At 41.4% G+C, this 22,831-nt stretch overlaps 1 protein-coding gene across 2 annotated transcripts in view; it reads left to right on the top strand.

Annotated features, from left to right (window-relative positions):
* Positions 1-22,831, top strand: part of zgc:109889 (uncharacterized protein LOC553542 homolog) — a 55,771-nt gene that overhangs the window by 870 nt on the left and 32,070 nt on the right. The gene's annotated exons all lie outside the window — the stretch shown is intronic.

Genomic DNA, 22,831 nt, shown 5'->3' with positions numbered 1-22,831 from the left:
GGGAACGCGGCGACGCCGTAGGATCTGCGTTGCTGTAACGCGGAACCATAAATCAGCCTTTAAGCTGTGACAGGGATCCACTCTGTCTGTCTGTCAGCGCCGCTAGAATCATGTGTGTAATTCTAATTAGAGACGTGGCCTCACCACAGAGCAGAAGACTTTACACACATGCATTTTCTGGATTCCTAATGTAGAGCACAATCAAAATGCCACCATTCGGCATATCAGCATAATCTTGGAAGTGATGAAGGCCCATCTTTAATTACTAGTAGCCCAACCTACATTATAGATGTCAAGTTTTGGTCTTGTGGCATCTCCTGTTTCTTTTATTGCTCCTCTGCTTTTCATTTCATGGTTGCTTTTCTGTCTTAAGGCCTCTTGAAATGAGAAGCAAAGCAGCTCCATCCTTTGGAGGATTTATGGAGATGATGGTTTGCCTACCAACTGTGATTGAGCTTTTACAGTATATTACCCTAATTAAAGAGGATAGGAGTGAAGTCATTGCAATGTTGGATATAGACAGGAAGACCTTAGTTTAGGTAGACAAAAAATGGTGCATTTGCATTTGAGTTAATACTTTTAATTAGTTTGTCAGTCACTGAAGCAAAATACATTGCATTACTAAAAACAGTTAGCAGATGAGATTTTAGTCCCATCATTTACAATGAGTGGAGCCCAAATACAGAGAACAAGATGGATTCAGTGTGAAATTATTCTACCCGTGACATGATGGGTCATAAGAGAGAAGCTGCATCCACCCCATCTATAGAGACCAAGTCTTCAGATGTTTATGAGATTTGCAGCATTAAGATCATGACAAACAGTACAGTGGATAAAAAGTGCAAACGCTCCCATTTAAACCAGGTGTTTATGCCTCTATCAGCCAGGTTAAGGGGGTGGAGGCAGCCCCTCCACTATTACCCATCCCTCTTCTATTTGGTGGTTGCTGTTAAAGCTTTATGCTGCCCACTTCCAGGGGACAGCAAATGGAGCGTGATGTGAACTTGGTTGGAGATAAAGATGGGGTCAGCTGGATAATTCTACTATGATCTGTGTCTGTGATGTGATGTGTCTATTCCAGTGTTTGAGGCAATAGTCAGTTCCTAATGTGGCCACTTTAAGGGCTTGACTGGTAGTTGCTAACAGGTTTGAGGTGCAACATCGATCAGAAACAGCAGTAGCAGTGCGTTCATGAACATGCATGTGCATTTTACATGATCAAAAAGAAGTAAATATTTATACACTATTCCAAAACTTTACTTTGCTGTTGTTTTCCATTATTATCAGTTTGCATCACGCGATTGGGCAGTAAAAGAGGTGCTGAATTAAATTTTATGAGCTGAAAATGCCACAAAAACAGATATGAGGGTTGTTTTTGATAATGTCAAGGTCAAAAGTATTTAAGAAGCGCATTTAAAAACAACACTTCGAAAAAAGTTTGGACATTATATACTTTCTCATGATAGACTGCAAATTATATTTTAGTTTATCTTTGCCTTTATTCTTTTTTTAACTGCTTAACGGGGTTGTCTTATGGTTCACTCGGTAAGAAAAGATGCTGTTGACATATGTGAGCTAAATGCAATCGTTAGCAAACAATTTTTGTACATTTACCATAATTTTAGCTTGTAACAAAGGGAATGGTCTATATGCTGATTGTTTGATGTCTAATAAACTGTTGTGCATGGACAGAAATGCCACAAAATCATTGTGGCACAGCACTAATAGGCCAACTGGATAAACAGCTTAGTAAATGCAAGGCCTACGGCAGCTTTCACCGATGAGCGTAATTGTTTCGTTATTAACAAATATACCCTAGTCCACTTCAGTGGGTCCTTTCTACTCTCGACTGTAGCCCGGCCGAACAGTGATTAGATAATGGCTTTCTTTCATCCATGTTTGTGAGTCGTATTCATAACAGACCGTGCTCAGACGAGCTTGTGCTGATTCCTTACGTAAGCAAATCACGGAGGAAGGAGGGTGAAGACGGCTGAACGCTAAATAAGCATTAAATGCTCCAGCAGGGCCGCCGCACAACTCACACAGAGGAGAGCTGCAATCAGACATACACATTCCCACACACACACTCACACACAGTTATTTCACTTCAGGGACTCAAGCAAAGACAAAGGGGGGGGCGGGGTGAGGGATATGGTGCCGGTTGAAAAAGGCATGTTTTCTGCTTTAGATACAAATACTTATTTTTCCTTTTGATGTACAATTTCACTGTTTTCCCAAAAGAAAATCGAATTGAGTTAAGTTTAGAAACATCCTGACTGCAGCATGACTGCATTGTAACACATCTCATTTATTACAAGGCAAATAATCCAAAAATTATCCAAATGAGCTAATATAGTTTAGCACAATACTTTACGTAATAGACTTCCCAGACACATGTCCTCAGATTCATAAAGAAACCGAATGTAACTCTATTGTAAATGGCTGTTTCTACATTTGAAACCCTAGTTAGCATGCTAATAGCTTCGTAAAGTAAGTAACTCAAGCGCTATTTCTTTTATTAATGTAAAGCGATAACGATAGAATAATGCAATGATTTGCTACTGGATCAATAATTCCTATCAAGGGATCAGCTGACTTCTTGAACCACATCTGTAATTCTATCTTCTTTCAACACTGTGAACCTTGTGGATTTGTTCCTCAACTAATCTTAAGAATAAATCTTAGAAATAAATCATACATAATCCTACTTTTCATTGACATGATCTTGACTTTACTTTGAAGAATTCTTTGATTCAAATCTCAACAGACGAGTTTGCATGTTCAGTATCAGCCCTGCTTCCGAGCTCAAATAATTAGCCCCATTCCCTTGTCCTTGTTCTCTTTGCTTCACTTCTGCATAATTTTTCCCGATGACCTTTTGATGTTTCGCTCTGTAGTTAAAACCGGTGTATTGTAAAGTTCTGTCAGATAAAATGAAGTACTGCTTCTGCTGGATTTTAAGAGGGAATACCCTCAGTCTTGGTTGCCTTTTCTGTTTGCTTTCTTTCCTTCATTTTTTTCATCCTCCACTGGTGAAACTGAGGGAATGATTAGGTTTCCAGGAGGGAGGAAGTGCTGTAAATTTGAGGAAAGCTTTGGTTGTCCCTCGGTGGAAGATGCTTTATGTGTTTTCCAGGAAAATATATTTTTCTCCTGGACTGCTGCCGCTCTTCCTCCCCAAGGATCTTGTTCTGTTACTGAACCTCCAGTCTGCTTTTCTTTCTCCTCATAAAACCAAATCTGGTTAGTTTGGGTCTCAGAGTTGAAGGGAAGTTTGTCAGTATGTTGAAACGGATCTCTGCCTCCTTTGGATTTTCATATGAGCATGTGTTCAAATGTGGCTAATGGTATGAATTAACTGTGAAAATACACAGCTGCGTCCTCAGGGTGCACTCAGACTGAGTGATGTGGCCACTTAGAGGTCCGTTCTATAGCTATTCATGGTTTCGTTATCGACCGGACATGTTGAATAAAACCTCTCTGTCTGGAGTTCTCTCTGTGTGTTCCCTTCTGTGTCTATCGTTGAAACCATCTTGTAAAATGATGGCTGTGCCAAGAGAAGTTCTCAGACTTGTGTCCTTATAGTTTTTTGCAAAGAGAATCAGGCTTTTACACAAGCAAATTTGAACAATGCTTTCATCCCAAACAGATTTGTCCACGGGGTGACTTTGAAAATGCACAAAAGGATGCGTTTGAGATTTGAAGTGGTCAAAAAGTATGAATCATTTGTAGGCTGTGATAAATACAGGTTGTATGCACCATAAAAGAAAAGTTTTAGCACCATATTCTCAACCTGATCCAGTCAGTGGAAGAACAGCATGTGAAATTGGTACAATATTGAAACAAAAAGGCTTTTCACAGCAATTTTATGTGAATCAATTTGCAATTATCTGTTTAAGTAAGAGTGCTTTTTTTTTATTGTGAACGCAAAAATGTTACTGTGAATCCACAGGTTGTGAAAAATGTGATGTAGATGCATCTTTCCAGTCATAATTTGTTTTTCATTGTTGCTTATTCAGTGATAATAGAGAAAACTGTGTCCAGGAACTAGTTTAGGAACCAAAAGACAAAGATAGACATTGCTTAAATATGGTAAACAAAGCAGAGACCAAGTCAAAGGGGCCTAAAAACAATTATAGAAGCATTCGCTCGTAAGATTGCAACAATCTTCATCTTCTTTAATATTATTTTGTTCTCATCATTAATGATTATCTCCTCTGTTCTCACTGGGATGATGATGGTCAGCCTAAACATGATGGTGTGACATCAGTGATGTGACGGTGACACCCATCACCCTCCTAAATACCACATTCTCCTGCTGTCTTTAAAATTGTAATGATATTTCAATCGTCTGCTCCTGTTCACAAAGTCTGGTTAGGTCGGCAAGTTTCCAGGCTCGTTTGTTGCCGTGGAAATAAACAACGCTTGTATAGTGGTGGCATTGATGGCTGACGGGAGTATTTGCGTGTGCACACACATTGGCCCATCGATCTGAAGCGCCAGTCTCTGGTTGAGTGTGTATATGATTGTGTGGGTGTCTGTTTGTGCATATGCATGTTTTCTATGTATAGTAATGGGGCAGAATTCAGTCATGGCTGTAACATGTTTATTTCTCCCCCCCGTTGAGTCATTTTCCATGCATGTCATTCCTCTATTCCAAGCAGGCTGGAGTGGGAGTGAGCTCTTAATGCCTTATTAAGAGGTGCTTTTGTAAAAATAATGCTGTAAAGTTCTGTCCAGAACTCGTGCACAGGATGTGATCGGCTAGCTTGAAGACATTACAGCATTTCTAAGAGGTCTAGGATCTGCATCACGATGAGGCAACAATGCTGGCCAAACCATGATGCCCTTTCCACGTAGTTCACCACCGAGATGATGCTCAGATTTTGGAAACGTGGCTGTTTTTATGCCATACATGTTCTGTAAAGTCTTGCTGAATTCCCAGTTGCCTTTTGCGTCGTCTAATAGGGGTGGGTATCGCTGAGGAACTCACGATACGATACACATCACAATACTTGAGTCACGACACGATACGATATTTCGATATATTGCGATGTTATACATAGTTCACTGAAAACTGTAAAACTGCCAAAACAATGTAATTCGAAGGATCCATGTTGTTTTATTGTAACTATACAAGCTAAAGTTACAACATATTTGCATATATTTTTCATATTATTTACATAATATGAAATTAACATTAATAATATTATTTAAGCCCTTGTATTCAATAAAGTCGTACTGGATTTACAACCCATCTGAAACATGAAACAAACGATTTATTATTTTGAACTTTGAACTTTGAACTTTGAATGAATGAATGAATGAATGAATGAATGAATGAATGAATGAATGAATGAATGAATGAATGAATGAATGAATGAATGAATAGTCTTTATTTCGCTCTTAAGCCTTGTACAAGTTATTTTACAAAACAAACTGAAAAAGTAAAATAAACATTGCTTTTGCCGAAAAGGTGTAGGCTGAAGCCGTAGCTTATACCCTTTTTCTCTTGTGATCAGCTTAAATGTGAAACATTAGCATTAATCCGTGGAAACAAAAAATGCATAAAGAAGACAAAAAATAAATAAGACAAAATGTAAAATTGACATTTCACATTTTAGAATGTTTTGATAATATACTTTATAGTTATAGTGTTTTATATTTATTTACAATATTTTCTTTAAACATTTTCTTGAACTTGGTCGTTGTCACAACTATTCCATATTTCTCTTGCCTTAATTGATGTACATCTCTCTTTAATATTTGTTCTTACTGTCGTCATCTCAAACATGAGTTTCCCCCTCAGGTCATAGCGGGTTTCTTTTATTTGGAACAATTCCTGAATGCAGTTTGGAAGCAGTTTCTGCTAGGCTTTAAAGGCAAATAAAATAGTTTTCTGCTCTACTATATCATGGAATTTTAGAGTATTATATTTAATAAAGAGATTATTTTTTGGTTCATAGTAGTCAGATCTATTAATTATCCTTAAATCTCTTTTCTGTAATAAGAAAATAGGGTTTGTATTTGTTTTATAGGTGTTACCCCATACCTCCACACAATAGTATGGAACTATGAGTAAGTAATATATCAGAAGATATAATTTGTTTTCAAGTGAAGAGGAAATCCGAAGTGCTCAGGGAATTGTTAAGAAAGAATCTTGAAGGTGCTCTTTGGTGTTGGGGAAAAAAACAATATCTAATCAAAAAAAAAAAAGGGGAGTCCAAGGCACTCTTCTTGTGGAAAAATATAAAAAGCCTTTATTGAAACATGGCTATTAGTATAAAAACATGGGAGCAGAGACCCACGCGTTTCGGCGCAAGCCTTCTTCTGAAGAAGCTTTTTATATTTTTCCACAAGAAGAGTGCCTTGGACTCCCTTTTTTTTTTGATTAGATATAATTTGTTTTATTTAATATTGCTAGGGTTTTAGACATTTTTGATTTTACACTATTTATATGTGATTTCCAGCAAAGTTTATCATCAATTATTACCCCCAGGAACTTATTTTCGTATACTTTGAATTTTGAATATCAATATCGAATCGCCTGGCAAAGTATTGCAATATATTGTCATATCAATACTTTTGCCCACCCTTGTCGTCTAAGTCTCTCCATCATGGCTTGTTTTGCTGCAAAATCTTTCTCTCATAAGCTTCCATATGTCTATTAGGAATATGAAAAAATGTTAAAAGAAGGTGTTAAATGTAAAAACCTTTACGTAACCCTTCTTTTCAAGCACCAAACTAAAGTGGACGCAGCCAATGGGTGTAACAAATGAAGCCACTGTTTACAACTTCAAGTGCAAAATCCTGAACGGTCAATCAGGCGTTGGCTCTAAACCAATTCTGGCTTTAGTAGATTTACAATGTCGCCATTAAATGTCTCCCACTCGTAGTTATGGTGTCATGCTGGTAGCCCCTCTGAAAATAGTTGCATAATTAAACATGCATCAAGCCATAAAGATGTACATGTTGATCAACTAAGGTTACGGACAGCTCGTCCACTTGTCCACTGGTCATTTTCAGTCGAATTAAACGTTTCCTAAATAACTACGGTACTTACATATTAACAAGTGATTTTTATAGATGTTTATGTCATTTTATGAGGCCATATAAATCCAAATGGCAGAGAAAAAGGGCAAAACATGACTGTAGAGCAGGCATTTCCAGCTTGACATTTAATTAATCAACTCCACACTCATGTTCACCAGCCGAGTTCATCCGTGGAAACTGAAAATAGTAAAAATGGACTGATGTTGAGGGGAGACTTTCTCTCCTCTGAGCTTTGCACACTGCTGCCTTGCAGAGTTAATGGATTACACTCACATTTCTGTCCCTTTCTTTCTGTGAACCCAGCAGTGGGCTGCTCTGCAGCAGGATTTTATTTGTGTGAAGGGAATCTGCATTAGACGAGTTTGTCGCCCCTGTTGTTGCACTCCTGACGGTTCAGACTCGAGTGTTTTTACATGAATGTGCTGGAGATTTAATCCGCAATAAGATGAATTGTGATCCAAAAGACAAAGTTTGTCCGTTGCAGAGCTTTATTTGATCAGTAATGCGCCATTTAGATAAAAACACATGTGAATTTCACAAGTTCCTTAGGCAGTGTTGATTTTGCTGGGGAAAGACTGCAAGGAACCTGAATTAGATTCATAAATGATCACCAAACAGCCTCAAACACATTTAAAAATTTTCCACAGAATGCATAAAGCTTGTTATTACATTATGGGCGGAGCAGTTTTAGATTAAAGTGTCAGTCAGATCAAATATTATTCCATCTTTAACACCCAACAAGTCAAAGTCTTTAGTATTTGCTTTTTTTTAAATTAATCAGAACTCACTAGTTTCAAACTGCGAGGAGGGAAACTGGGACGCTTCGATGCATCACATCGCAGCATTCATGTGACCCACCTTCATCCCAGCGGCTGAGCCTTCCCTTCCCACCAGCCCCGCACCAGTAGGCCCAGTTTGCTCTGTACTGTATATGTGACAGCGTCGGGTCACATGGCTGTGCCGGATGACTGGTTGCGATCATGCTGAGGTCGGCACTTTTGATTGTGAGAGACCGGGTCACAGAGGAGCGCGAGTCCAGTTCTCACAACACACAAACACACGCGGAGGGAATGCAGTTGTGAAACGCGTTGCATTTGTTCTGCTGCGGGCCCATTTACTGACCGCATCAACAGACAATAAAGGGGAGAACAATACAACCGACGGCAGCGCCGACACGGACGGTAGCTGTCTGTAACAGAAATACATGTGTCCTGCACTCATTGCTGGATAGACGCTCATACAAGATGTTTTTACATGTTTTAATGGATACATTTTGATCTTCGTTTCGTGTAATGTTTGCATGAGAATAATTTTTCTTCAGGAAAGGTGATACAGTGCTACAAAATATGGAAAATCCCACATAAGTGAGTGAGCTAAGCAGTGATTTAAAAGAATAAAACAGCTTTATACAACATCAGATGAATAATGCATGACATACTGCTCCCCGTCGATATTTATTCACCAAAGACGAGGTCAAAATGCAAAAAGAGTAAGTAAAACATTGAATAAAGTGTTGTTGCTGCGAGAGATGCAGCGATTGTAATTTTCTTGGCTGACTCCAATTTCCTATTTTTCAGTGCAACCTGCCTATATCGATCATGCTGGTTATGATTTTTTTTCCCATTTTTTAATACTCTAAGCTACAGACATTTTTTTGTTTCTTTACATCATGATTTTTACTATTTCACAAATACTATATTATTGTTTTCATTGTTACTGTTAAGTTAGTAGTAGTAATGGAATCGATAAAAATGTCTGAAAACCATCAAATTCTAGTCCCTGGCTGGTCGATGGGTGCATCTCTAGTCGCTGCCCATCAGTCTGCGGGATATTCTAATCAATTCAGAGTCCATCGTTCTCTAGTAAGAAAGGTTATCCACAAGTTGAAGATATTAAAAACAGGAGGGGACATCCCAGCATCCCCAAGATCAGACTGAGATCAGATTTTTTTGGGACAAACAATATCAATGTAGAGATGTTTGACAGTAACGTGCGTGTGCCAAAAAGCAAACGCAGCATACGAGCACCAACACTTCAGCTGTCAAACACAGTGGTGAAAGGGTGATGATTTGGTCTTGTTCTGAAACTGTTCACTCCCAACCCTTCAGCAAAAACGCTGGAAGAGATGAGAGAAGAGAAGTCCAGAAATGCTACAGTATGATGGGACATTAAAAGAGATGTGCGCCAGCGTTTTCTGTATTTAGGCTTTTTGTTAAATAAAGTATTGCCCGGTACAGTGGGGAGAACAAGTATTTGATACACTGCCGATTTTGCAGGTTTTCCCACTTGCAAAGCATGTAGAAGTCTGTAATTTTTATCATAGGTACTCTTCAACTGTGAGTGACAGAGTCTAAAAAAAAAATCCAGAAAATCACATTGTATGATTTTTAAGTAATTAATTTGCATTTTATTGCATGACATAAGTATTTGATCACCTGTCAACCAGTAAGACTTCCGGCTCTCACAGACCTGTTAGTTGTTCTTTAAGAAGCCCTCCTGTTCTCCACTCATTACCTGTATTAACTGCACCTGTTTGAACTCGTTACCTGTATAAAAGACACCTGTCCACACACTCAATCAAACAAACTCCAACCTCTCCACAATGGCCAAGACCAGAGAGCTGTGTAAGGACATCAGGGATAAAATTGTAGACCTGCACAAGGCTGGGATGGGCTACAGGACAATAGGCAAGCAGCTTGGTGAGAAGGCAACAACTGTTGGCGCAATTATTAGAAAATGGAAGAAGTTCAAGATGACGGTCAATCTCCCTCGGTCTGGGGTTCCATGCAAAATCTCACCTGGTGGGGCATCAATGATCATGAGGAAGGTGAGGGATCAGCCCAGAACTACACGGCAGGACCTGGTCAATGACCTGAAGAGAGCTGGGACCACAGTCTCAAAGAAAACCATTAGTAACACACTACGCCGTCATGGATTAAAATCCTGCAGCGCACGCAAGGTCGCCCTGTTCAAGCCAGTGCATGTCAAGGCCCGTCTGAAGTTTGCCAATGACCATCTGGATGATCCAGAGGAGGAATGGGAGAAGGTCATGTGGTCTGATGAGACTAAAATAGAGCTTTTTGGTCTAAACTCCGTTCGCCGTGTTTGGAGGAAGAAGAAGGATGAGTACAACCCCAAGAACACCATCCCAACCGTGAAGCATGGAGGTGGAAACATCATTCTTTGGGGATGCTTTTCTGCAAAGGGGACAGGACGACTGCACCGTATTGAGAGGAGGATGGATGGGGCCATGTATCGCGAGATCTAAGAAGCATTTCAAGGTCCTGGAGTGGCCTAGCCAGTCTCCAGACCTGAACCCAATAGAAAATCTTTGGAGGGAGCTGAAAGTCCGTATTGCCCAGCGACAGCCCCGAAACCTGAAGGATCTGGAGAAGATCTGTATGGAGGAGTGGGCCAAAATCCCTGCTGCAGTGTGTGCAAACCTGGTCAAGAACTACAGGAAACGTCTGATCTCTGTAATTGCAAACAAAGGTTTCTGTACCAAATATTAAGTTCTGTTTTTCTGATGTATCAAATACTTATGTCATGCAATAAAATGCAAATTAATTACTTAAAAATCATACAATGTGATTTTCTGGATTTTTTTTTAGATTCCTTCACTCACAGTTGAAGAGTACCTATGATAAAAATTACAGACTTCTACATGCTTTTCAAGTGGGAAAACCTGCAAAATCGGCAGTGTATCAAATACTTGTTCTCCCCACTGTATATGTCATGAGAAGAAACATATTTATATGTAAATATGTGTACACGCGCACGCACACACACACACACACACACACACACACACACACACACACACACACACACACACACACACACACACACACACACACACACACACACAACCCACTTTGGAAACAATAAAGTCCTTTGTATCTCGGGAAGAACTTCTCTGCCCTAAAGTAAACTCTCTCCAATTTCCCATTTCAGCTCTCATCACTTCATTATTCAGCCAAAAAAAAATGAAAATACTTCCAAAGAAACCATGACAACAGCTCTGCACTCACTGCTGCTGCCTTTTAGAGACAAGAAAAAAAGGATAGAGAGTTGAAGAGGAAACTGTAAAATCCCTTGTCTTCTCCCTGCTTCTCTCCTCTCATTCGCTTCTGCATAATTTGTTTTTAGGGAGGATTAGTGCGAGACAAGGGGGGTGGGGTGGGGGGTGTCCCTTTGTAATTACGCACATTTTGTAGAATGGCTCCTCACCCAAGAGCATCAACAAATACAGACATGAAAGAGAGTAGGAGCCGGAGAGGAGAGCGCATGACTGGAGCGTTGGATGTTGAGGAGAAAGGAGGCCAGAAGGAGGCGAGCGTCAGCTCAACACAAGAGGGGGGTGGGGTTAAAGATGAAGATGGAAGGCATCGTTGGGGTTAGAAATTAAAGGGTTTGCCTCATCTGCCTGATTCAACTTCTAGCAGACCAAAACAAAACAAGAACGACCCATGCAGCTCACATTTTATGTATTTATTTCGTTGTGTTTGTCCGGGTCCCTGATGCCTTTGATAGCTGACATCTGGCGTGCGGCCAGTCAGAGGGCTTCCCTGGCTTCCACAGCAGGACCAGAGAGATCCTGATGCAGGAAAAACACCAGCTCTGTTTCACTGTGTTGGCGAGCTTCTAGATGAAGGTGTGTGTGTGTGTGTGTGTGTGTTTGCTGGATTTCAAACCGTTTGTCTTGAGCCATAGAGGGTGATGGAGAAGATTCAGTTTTCAGCTGTGACTGTCCGCCATACATTCATTAAATATTAGATATATTATATAAGTAAAGAAGAAAATGGCCTGAACCCCTGCTAGATTTATTTTTCAACTGTTAACCATTGTCTAAGAAAATAGAAAGTTTCCTTAGAGGGTGGTGATTTTTCAAGCTTGTATATACTAATACTCCAAATACACAAATGTACATTGCATGGTATATATGCGTCAGTCCTTCCCGCTTCCCGTTGAACTGAAAAAACACTGAGAAAAACACACCACACAAACCTCAGTATTTGGCTCAGGAGAATGAGACCAGAGTCGGCATTGATTGGGCTCTTCCAGGGCGGGAAGATAAAAGAGCTCCAGCTTCCCAGAATGATGTTATTTGTGTTGTTTTGTGTCAGATGCTGCTAATCCAATGTGACATCCAATTTTTCTAAGGTCATATCTTGCATTATTGAGGCACACAACCTCAGCACAGTAGTCGAGGGCATAATGATAGAATTAAAACTTTACATCAGGTCATCTTCCTGTTCACTGAAGGTGGTTAGTAACTTATCTAAACTCACAAGAACATCTGTAATTGCTAGTAACTGCGTTCTAAGGGCCTGATTTACTAAGATCCTAAATAAAGAGTACTAAATTGCGTGTGCACTGAAAAAGTTTGCACGTGCTGTTGTTGTGTGTTTTGCGGGTGATCAACTAAGAATGCTTGCGCAATTGATAACAGGTGCAAACCGCAGTATTTAAATGAGGTGTTGCGTGTCTTACGGTTTGCGCCATGGAGAGTCTGGATGGAAAGCAGGATAGTCGCATGCGCAAAATGAAATTTGACGAGTTGGAGTTAGAGATATTAGTGGAAGAGGCAAATAAACACATTCATGAACTACAGCAAAGACATTTAAACATTACCAAAAGAAACGCAATATGGGAGAAAATCTGCGATAGAATAAATGCAGTTGGTAAGACAAAAAGAACGGCAGATGAGGTTAAAAGAAGGTGGCAAGATATAAGGCGAAGAACTAAAGAAAAAGTGGCCTTTAATAAAACTTGTGCAACCATTTTTAAAATAGCATGCAGCAGAATAAAGACTCTCTCTCTGCGTATTCTTTGATTTTGGATGTCGCCTCCTTGCCACAATAACAGCAGCCATCGGTGCGTAATGCTGGGCAGATTAGCACCTTCCTTTCGAACGTATTAAATACAGACACAATCACAATCCCCGCAATAACTTCCAGGCTTGGTAAATCTCATTGCGTGTGGTAAATGAACTTATTTGCATTTTCCCCCTGCCAGTATTTCTGGTGGGTACGCCCCATATTGATTATTCATCAGGGCAAAAGTACTAAATGAACAGCGTGTGCTATTTTGCTCATTTGAGAGGCGCAGTCCTCTTTGCACGCTGTTAGTAGATCAGCTTGCACATTGGTTTGCGGGTGATGTCAAGTTTGCACACGTTTTTACGCACGCAAACCTTTAGTAAATCAGGCCCAAAATGAGTAAACTTGTTCGTTATAGTTTTGTTCCCCTGGCAACTTCAGAGAAAAAAAAAACAACAAAGGTTTTTAATGTGTACTGATTTGTGAAGGGGTGTATAGGAATCCAAACCATGATATTTTTCTATCCCTAACCATGAAAATTTGATGTGCGTACTTAAGCTACCGCAAAAATGAAAAATAGGTAAACAAATGGAAATGCATGTAATATCATATTCTTAACTGTGTTTTTAGTGCAGGGTTACTTACAAATGGTGTATTTCATGGATCCAAGTACTTTTTGCAGCTCGTCTGCTTTGGGAGTATGCTAGGGGAGTTGAAGCATCTTGGTCTGGTAGCTGTCACTTAAAACTGCATAATTCAGGGTTATATTATTCCCTGTAAAATCTGATGCCATTTGTTCCCAAATGTGGTTTCGTGGTAAGAAATAACTAATTTTACTTGGAACAGAAATGTTCGCAAAACACGAGGACAAGGTTTGGTTATCATGAGAGGATTGGTTTTACTACAGTCTTGATTATTCTGGATTACCATCAACAACAGATTGGTCTTCTTTCCACTCTCTCTCAGAGAAACTACTGTGCAGTCAATCTTTACGTTTCCATTGCAACCGAAATGTTTGATTTCCACTGGCCTCTTTGTTAATCAAACCATGTCAGTACTGGGTTGGAGCCCTTTTCCTTTTATAGCTGCCTTATTTGTGGCATTTATTCAGTAAGATAGTTCCTCTTGGCACGATTGCATCACGCATCTGCTAAAGTTTTGTCAGGGAGGTTTAGTTGAGGACCCAGATGCAAGGAGAGAGAGGGAGGCTGGAGGCAGGAGTTCTCAAAGAAACACAAGGGTTTATTCCAAAAGGCAAAAAACAAAAGCGCTGCTTGGCAGGATCAAGATAAACTCACGTATACAGGGATCGAAAACCAGGAGCACATGGAGGGAACAAACAGTACGGACCGACAGGCAACAAAGGAATGACAAGACCAGATATACACAGGGGATAACGAGACACGACGAGACACAGGTGCAGACACAATCAGGGCAAAGGGGAAACAGGAGGGACAGAACTGAAACTCAAACTGGGGGGGACGTGTCAAACCCTGACAGTACCCCCCCCCCCCCCCAAGGGACAGATCCCAGATGTCCCAACAGTCCACACCCAAGGCAGGCGGAGGGGGCCTGGAGGAGGGCCCAAACCACACACGGCCAAAGTTCCGGGGGCCGTCCTCGGGACCGAGCAGACCAGCAAGAGTGTTCCGGGGGCCGTCGTCGGTGCCGGGCAGACCGGCGAGGCAGTTCGGGGGGTCGCCCTTGGGGCTTAACAGGCGGATCCGGGGGTCGGTCTCGGGGCTTGGTAAGCTGGTCAGGGGGCTTGGCAGGCTGGTCAGGGGGTCGGTCTGGGGGCTTGGCAGGCTGGTCAGGGGGTCGGTCTGGGACTGCGGCAGGCTGGTCGGGAGGTCGGTCTGGGGGCTTGACCGATCCATCCAGGATCGCCTCAGGAACTGGGGCCGACAGGATGCGGGGAGCCGGAACAGGGGCAGACATGATGCGGGGCGCCGGAACAGGAGCAGACAGGATGCGGGGAGCCGGAACAGGAGCAGACAGGATGCGGGGAGCCGGAACAGGGGCAGACAGGATGCGGGGAGCCGGAACAGGAGCAGACAGGATGTGGGGAGCCGGAACAGGAGCAGACAGGATGTGGGGAGCCGGAACAGGAGCAGACAGGATGCGGGGAGCCGGAACAGGGGCAGACAGGATGCGGGGAGCCGGAACAGGGGCAGACAGGATGCGGGGAGCCGGAACAGGGGAAGACAGGATGCGGGGAGCCGGAACAGGAGCAGACAGGATGCAGGGAGCCGGAACAGGAGCAGACAGGATGCGGGGAGCCGGAACAGGAGCAGACAGGATGCGGGGAGCCGGCGTCGGGGGGCAGAGGATCCCCGGAGCTGCCCGAGTGGGGACCCGGGTCCGTGGTGCTGGCTGCGGGGGTACCCGGATCCGGGGTGCTGGCTGCGGGGGTACCCGGGTCCGGGGCCCAGGCTGCGGGGGTACCCGGGTCCGGGGTGCTGGCTGTGGGGGGTCCGGGACCATCACCGGAGCAGGGGCCGATGCACTCTCTCCTGCTGGGTCCATGCTGGTCGGTCCGTTCTGTCAGGGAGGTTTATTTGAGGACCCAGATGCAAGAAGAGAGAGGGAGGCTGGAGGCAGGAGTTCTCAAAGAAACACAAGGGTTTATTCCAAAAGGCAAAAAACAAAAGCGCTGCTTGGCGGGATCAAGATAAACTCACGTATACAGGGATCGAAAACCAGGAGCACATGGAGGGAACAAACAGTACGGACCGACAGGCAACAAAGGAATGACAAGACCAGATATACACAGGGGATAACGAGACACGACGAGACACAGGTGCAGACACAATCAGGGCAAAGGGGAAACAGGAGGGACAGAACTGAAACTCAAACTGGGTTGAAGTGTCAAACCCTGACAAGTTTTATTGGCTGCCCGTCCATGGTAAGAATTTTCAGTTCCACCTCATCCCCTCTGTGCTCCGTGACACTGAGGTATGATAACTGTGGAGGCCATTAGATTACACTACCATGTTCTAGAAAACCCGAAACCAACGTTGTCTAAAAACCAGTTTTAGATCATTTAAGATTTGTGACATGGCATGTTATTTCGCAGTAAGTAATCAGAAGATGGATACAGTGTGGTCATGTGGACATACTAACAATACTCAAGTAGGCTGGGATCTTTATATGATGGTCAGTTGGTATTAAGAGGTTTAAAGTGTGACAAGAAAAAGCCCTAGATCATTATACCACCACTAACAGCATGAACTGTTGATTCTGAGCAGGATGGGTCCATACATTCATGTTCTTGAAGCCAAATACTGATCCTGGCATCTGACAATCACATCAAAAATCAACTCATTAGACCATATACTGTACAACTTCTCATTCTTCGAATGTCCAGTTTTGGTGAGCCTGTGTGAATTATGACCTTGGTTTCCTGTTCTAAGGTGACGGGAGTGACATTTAGTGTGGTCTTCTGCTGCTGGAGCCCTAATACTTTAAGGCTTGAACGATTACTACACACCAGATAGTTGCACACCATTCTCCGTACATTTTACAAATGGTTAAAATCTCAATATATCAGAAGTTCCTGGGATAGTCAGACCAGTCCCGGCTGGTACCAACAACCATGCCACGTTCAAAGTCCCTCAAATCACCTTTCTTCCCCAATCTCACGCTCGCTTTAAACGCTGTGTTGACTCCCACAGGCCTAAATGTATGAACCATTTACAGGAATTTATTTTGGTCTCTCAAGTATCGAATCACCTAAATGCTGGTATGCTGTCAGAGCTTGACGTTTCCAGGGTTCACTAATAAGCCGTATACAGGCTCCCCCTGTAGAGCAGGAGGCGGCGGGATGGTGTAACAGTTTGAGATGGACTTATTTTGATAGGGCACAGTGGGAGAGGTGACCGTCTGTAATTGCGTACATGGTCATGAACAAGTACCGACATCTACACGGCTGAACATATGGAGCAGTAATGGTATTAACGGATGCCTGGCTGACCCCCTGCAGGGATCAAGAGTTTGATGAATGGACAGTAATTAATATTGTCTCCTCTGCACGTGCCCTTTTTGTATAAAGATCAGCATGTGAAATAATTGCCTGTCACTAAATTAAATCTGATGTAAATACCTTTGAATAACAAAAAAAAAGGTGTAATGTCTGCATCAGGCAGACTGGAGGAAGGTGAAGGGGTGGAGTTTTGTGCAAACACGGGGCACCACTTAACAAACAAGCGCCAATCAGCTTTGGATCAGAGGGTTAACGTCTTATCTGATTACAACTGTAATCACACCCACAACCATGAAAATTGTGAGAGGTTCTGAGTGAGGTTAGATATGAGAAATGTTCAGTAAGCAGTTGTGATGTATGTTTAAAGATTTCCCAGACAAATGATTACATCACAGTTCCCCCTGCTCCAGGAGTCTCTTGGTTACTGTTGCTATAAAGGTTGTGCACGTTCAAACGCCAATCTTCACTGAAAACAGGCTGTCGTAGTCAGGATGAGACTAACTGAAACATAATCACTTTAAAAAAAAAAAAAAACTTTTATTTAATCAGAAACTAAAAAAGTTCAATATTTATTCATATCAAGCTCTTCATCCTGCGCATACCCAGCAAATCAAATCAGTGGAAATAATACAATACACACTACACACAAAAATCAGTAATATGTGTGCATAAATATTTTATACAAAATCAATATTCCATCTTCTGCAGACCAAACAGGGGCAACACAGCCAATTACTTTACAAGTCAGATTTCACTGTGTTTAAAATTTGAAAAATTGAATGCATGTGAATAACATGGCACATGTGTAATAATGTGGCAACAAGGCTGTTCTTGGCTGTGAAAGAAAAACAAGATTGGATGAGATTGGATATATATATGAAATATTAATATTGTGAAGATGAGCAGAGCGTTTGGCAAATATACACCCAGTTCACAGTAATCCTCAAATGCATCAAAAGACAACAACTGGATTTCTTTTCTTGGTTCTTGAAGATGTTTCACCTATGATTTGTAAAGGCTTCCTCAGTTCTTCCCAATTGGTGCAAAAGCAGCTGGCTGCAGTGTACATGGCGGGGTTAGGGTTAATGTCGGGGAAAGGTGCTCCATTGGCTGAAAGTCACTTGGTTCCGGTCCAGAGTGGAGGCCAGTGGAGATCAGTGGAGCTCCTCTCAACACCAGTCTCCAGCCAGGTCCCTCTCGACTGGTGGGGCGTTTCAGCCTTAGAAGCTATTGGTGCGTTGAAGTCACATGTACATCACTGACCTTCCCGGCAGAGGAGAGGGGTTGTGAAACCCTTGAGGGAAGAGATATTGTGTCCTGTCTCAATGTTTGAGGAGTTCTTGTTTAAGTTCTCCTAAATAAAAGGTCTGTGCCCTTCTTGTGTTGGTGCCCTTTCAGCTTGGAACAATCCTTCAAGAAAAAAAAAACCCACATATACTCCACTATCAAAGGGAAAATGTTAAAAGTCAGACTCATGTTTTCTGAAATGCATGTTGAAAAGCTAAAAGGTGTCTCGGAGAACGTCCTCGGGACGGAGGAGTTTTGGCAAATCACATCACTTCTCCGTCGACAGATGGAAAGATGAAGCTTTCAAAGAAAAGATTATCATACCAACCGTGGCTCAAGTGACTCACTGGTTATGTTGTGGGTTTAGTTTCTTGCGCAGAGCAAGGAGGGGGACTTAAATCCCTGCTGGACACAATGAAATCTCAAGATTATCAAGTGAAACATATGGCTCAGAGTCAGGAAGCTCAGCTTCAGTTGTAGGTCACGGGACTCCTCCAAACAGGATCATTTCTGCAGAAATGTTGGATCGTTCCATTGTCTTTTTTTATATATATATATATATATATATATATATATATATATATATATATATATATATATATATATATATATATATATATATATATACATATATATATATATATATTTTTCTTATCCCAATTTTTTTCCCCATATTATCACCCAGTGCTCCTACCTAAGTGACAGTCCTGGGCATTGCTCTCCCTCTACCAACCCCGGGAGGGCCCTGCACTGAGCTCAGGGTTCCATGGTCTTTTATGAGCCCTGATGCTAACTTTAGTGTTAGCTATGTGGACACCCTTCAAATCTGAGACAACTAGACTAATAATCATGTGCCAGTAGATGCAGAAGTCTCACTGAGAGCAGCAGAAATCACTACAACAGCTCACGCAACAGGATAGCAGCCTTTTTGGTACCATTGTTGTGCTTTATTGTGTCAAATGTTCTGCCTCATCAAAGATTTTAGTCTGATTTGTTGTTGTTTTTTTTCCTCACTTGTGTGACAAAGACAATTATGGAATAATCCCGAATTAAAAAATTAGTGGTCCAATGAAAAATATAACGGTCATCATTATTCTGAAACAATGCTCCCAAGCTTTTGTTTCCTTCAGGCTGCCACTTTTATTCTTTGTTTTTATGAAGCGTTGCCGGTGTAGTACACCAGACTGATGTCATCTTGCCCTGCAGCTGACCCAGAAGTGCTTTTGAGAGATAGCCAAGTGCCTGTGGGTAAAAAAAAAGAAAAGAAAATGTAGACACTCTGTGTGCTCATTGCATCTTCAAAATGAACACACCTATTGCATATTTGATAACGAGAACTAAACCACACACTCAAAGAGGTAGAAAACACTCAGCACAGGGCGCCGGGGGAGCCACAGGGGGAAAACAGTATTCGTCCATAGTGATTTATTGATGAAAGTAGGTGAAGGTGCAGAGAAGATATGGAGCAAGAACATGTGCAGGAGGAGGGTATGAAAAAGGACACGGGGGAGAAATCCATCAGATGAGACAAATAAGACAGGAAGAGTGTGCGTTGTGGCAGCAGAGAGGATAAAAAGCAGGATGTATGCATTATTCAACGGTAAGGGTGTTAGATTATTTACAACAGCTGGAGGAGGAGGTGGATGTCGGCATAGACACACGTACGCGGGAAACCTTGATCAGATTGTTGAGACAAGCTGACAAAATTTGAGATCATTTGTGTAATTGAATGTCAGAAGCCATTAAAAAGCGGATGAGCGAATGAGAGACGCAAAGAGGACAGACAAGTCTCTTTTTTATCAAAAAGGACCAAATATTTGCACACAAGCATGCTGCGCCCACCGTGTGTGCATGAATGGACTTAACAGACACTCCTTTGTCTGTCCCCCTGGAAGTATTAATTGCCAGTTATCACATGAGCCAAAATGGAACCGAATGTGCATCCCCAAATGCACGTGTGCAGCCGATCTCGTGCACACACTAAGCAGCCGTGAAACTCCAGCAAAGATTCTTATACTACACGCACGCAGTTAGGGGGACACACACAAAACCATAGCCCACATATAACAATCCTGTCCCACATCAGGTTTCATGCCACACAGAGACACGCCGAGCAGCTTCTTCTATCCGTCCTCACGTGTTTGACTTTATTCCAACATGTTATTGATTTGTTCAAAAACAGGCTTTCTGCTGAGAGATTTCAGCTGTACTACCTGTTTATGCTGCATGTGGAAACTTCAGCACAGCTGTTGCCAGGCAACAAACAACATTCCACTTCCATTCACTTGTCATGTGAGACCATAAAAGGATATGACATCACAGGACCTGACTATATAAACAGAGACGCAATCGAGGAGATTCAGTTCCTTCTTGGTTCTTGCAGCAAACATCACTGATCACAGTTGGCACAGAGATCTGTTGGAGCATCATGAGCTCAACCACAATGTAAATGAACAGTTAAAGAACTGTAATTTAAATAAATGTTCTCTATGTGCAGATTAAACTCAGAATAAAAGTGTGCTTTTGTAATAAGCAGGTGGAGATGATGGAGATGATGGATGGATTGATGGATGGATGGATGGATGGATGGATGGATGGATGGATGGATGGATTTCCATGCGAAATGTTCCTAAATCTTTCAGTGTTTGCTAAAATTGAAATCGTATGCAAATAAATAAAGAAAGAATCACAAGCTCGTGCAGATATTGTGTACAAGATCAACAAGGAAAGAGCTGCAAATCAAAGCAGAACTGAGCTCATTTTCTGAGAACAAATGACACCAAATGAAGGATGCACCACTATTATATTTTGGATGTAAAGAAATACAACTCTGGGGCCGTTTGTAACAATCAGCTTTTTACGTAATTTAGGCCTGGCTACCACTTTAAATTAAGACCGCTTTCCTCAAATATCTCTGATATCAGGCTAGTTTGATCACAATAAAAACAAAAATATACCACTCAATATACACACAGATAACAAAAACACAGTTTAAACTGAATGCTGTATTTCCGTAGAATGTAAATAATTATTTGGCAAGACAAAGCAAAGAAAATTAAGAAAGTCAAACCAAAAATACTCCTAACAAAATCACGTGAAATATGAATAAATAAATCTCAGTTAAAAAAGGTCCTCAGATCTGTTTGATCTTTTTTCAGAAAGTCCTTCCAATTCCCTGTTTACATACCAATAAGAAAACATGTCCATAAACTGAGTCCAAAGAAAAATCTGAAATATATTGCAAAAATTCAATTTAGGAAAAAAAAAAGAAAAGGAAATAAAATATAAACTGGAATCAGCCCACCAGTGATGGATGAGGGGACTTTTACTGTCCTGGTTATCTTCCAGCTACCCAAAAGATAATATGCAGAAAATCATACAGGGTTTTCCACTTCGGTCTTGAATAATCTCTTCTTCATGTGGTGGTGGTTTTCCTGAAATGAAACTCTGCTTTGCCCCCTCACCTGTGTGGAATGCCCAGGTGAAAGAGGAACAAGAAGTGACCCTTCAAAATAAATTAATAAATCCCATTTGAGCAGTTGGTGGCTTAATAATAATAATAATAATAATACATTTTATTTGTAGAGCACTTTTCATGAATAATCTCAAAGTGCTTACATAAACAAGGGGAAAAAAATCAAGACACATAAAAGACTAGAAGTAAAAAAAAAGGATAAAAATAATAAAAACATCTAAAAAAGACCAGGGAAAGCCATCCTGAACAGGAAAGTTTTAAGCCCCTTTTTAAAGGTGTCCACAGACTGGGGTTGACGTAGGTGTTCAGGGAGGGAGTTCCAGATGTGGGGGGCAGCGGAGCAGAAAGCTCGGTCTCCCATGGAGCGGAGTCGTGTGCGGGGTTGATAGAGGAGGTTGGTCTTTTGTGAGTGGAGGTTCCGGGTGGATGAGTGAGGGGTCAGGAGGTCTTTGAGGTATTGAGGGGCAGTGCTGTAGATGCAGAGGTGGGTGATGAGGGCGATCTTGAATTGGATTCTTGAGGTTATGGGAAGCTAGTGTAGGTTCTGGAGAATAGCCTCGGCTTAGACTCGTAAGGACATTTTTTCTTTTTGTAGCACACCCATATTGACACACATTTATTTACTTTTTTTTTTTTTTTGCTTTGCCACGTGCTGTTATGATAACTGCTTAATTTACTTTTATTGGCTCTTATTTTGGCAGTAATATGACGCAAACCTGCAAACGGTTTTCTACTTTCTCCTCTATTCTATAATTCTCCTGTATTTCTGTTTCCTGGTTGTCTGGTTGGTTTTTATTTAGAATTGTACACAGCTCTTAAGGTAATTTAAAACATAATAATCCCGGTCCATGTCATATTTCAAACGTCCTCTCAAAAGTTGTCAATGGACTTCAAAGTAAAAGCATTCTCTTCAAACTCCCTTAATCAGCCCCTTTGACTTCAAGCAGATGATCAACTTTCATTCAGTGAACTTAAAGTTTAATCTGAAAAGAGTCCTAAAGCACAAACAGAAGTCTTTTTTTTTTACCACATATGTTTTCACACTAGCACCAATTTCTTTACCGGTATACACTTACTTTATACCGTATTTTCATTTTTTATTCAGACTCTTTTTTTATATGTTTTACACATCTAGAAGAAGCTGGGTTGAATGTTTTCTAGTATAATACATGTTGCATAAGAGTTTAAAAAATGGGCTTACACAATCAATTT

The sequence above is a fragment of the Cololabis saira genome, chromosome 20, assembly GCF_033807715.1.
Source record: "Cololabis saira isolate AMF1-May2022 chromosome 20, fColSai1.1, whole genome shotgun sequence".
NCBI lineage: Eukaryota > Metazoa > Chordata > Actinopteri > Beloniformes > Belonidae > Cololabis > Cololabis saira.
This window is presented reverse-complemented; position numbering and strand designations above follow the sequence as displayed.